This window comes from Betta splendens, chromosome 11, assembly GCF_900634795.4.
Source record: "Betta splendens chromosome 11, fBetSpl5.4, whole genome shotgun sequence".
NCBI classification, from domain to species: Eukaryota; Metazoa; Chordata; class Actinopteri; order Anabantiformes; family Osphronemidae; genus Betta; species Betta splendens.
In genome coordinates, this window is record NC_040891.2 from 2981429 (window position 1) to 2982317 (window position 889).

General features: G+C 41.1%; 1 non-coding gene across 1 annotated transcript; it reads left to right on the forward strand.

The window, feature by feature from the left end:
- Window positions 1-400: 400 nt before the first annotated feature.
- LOC114866326 (small nucleolar RNA SNORA18) lies at window positions 401-534 on the forward strand. The gene has a single exon (XR_003787685.1). It is a non-coding gene; the product is annotated as a small nucleolar RNA SNORA18 (small nucleolar RNA).
- Window positions 535-889: the final 355 nt, after the last annotated feature.

Sequence of the window (889 nt, forward strand, 5' to 3'; positions counted from 1 at the left end):
GACATTCCAGTGAGCCAATGAGTGGTAAGGGAGTTGTTTTTTTTGTACTGTTAATGACAGCGCTGCGGTATCTGCAGCCAGTTGGTTTGTCAGCTGGTTTGTTCAAAACTCAGTGCTAGACTAACTCTACAGTTGGCATCGTTGGTCTCCATTCTGTCTGTGTTTGGAGTCCTGGTATATTTGTTGAAACACTTGGATTGCAGTTTTATAGATGAAAATTTCTTTCATTGTACAAATATATTTACCTCAACCTTCACACTAGAGGCTGTTGAAGACTTTATGTAATCTTTTAAATACTTGCTGTATGTTCCTTCAGATTTGTCTGAAGTTGCAATCCTCTTGTCAGGCGCGGTCAACAAAGGTAAGTTAACTGAAAGGCTAAGTGATGTATCCTTGAAAAACTGAGGTCTATCCCGACTGACCTTTTGATTGTAGGGCCATGTCGTTGGAAATGCCTCAGAGAGCATGTCTGTAGTTTTGCTTTACCCACATGTTTGCTATAAACATGCTGGGGGATATTGCTGCAGAACACTTAAACTTTGACGTGACGGTTTGACTTGTAGTGCATAATGCTCAGTGCTTCATTAGACAATGAAAACGTGATTTTTGCTTTTTGCAGGTATCCTAATGTGGATGTGCTGGATTAGTGTCTACATCTTTTGACATGTTGTAAGTAATTGGTAAGTGTCCCCATGTTGTGGCGCTCGAGTTTGGTCATATACCAAGGCTGTCAGGACCCGGTTACCTGGCTCGCTGTGGACTTGACCAGAAAGCAAAAATCATACCAACAGGCTTCTTTAGCAGTCTGCTAAGAAGACCTGCTGGTAACATGACCTTGCTGTTGCAAACTACTCTAAACAATAATGACATTTAGATTACAAAAGTAGAA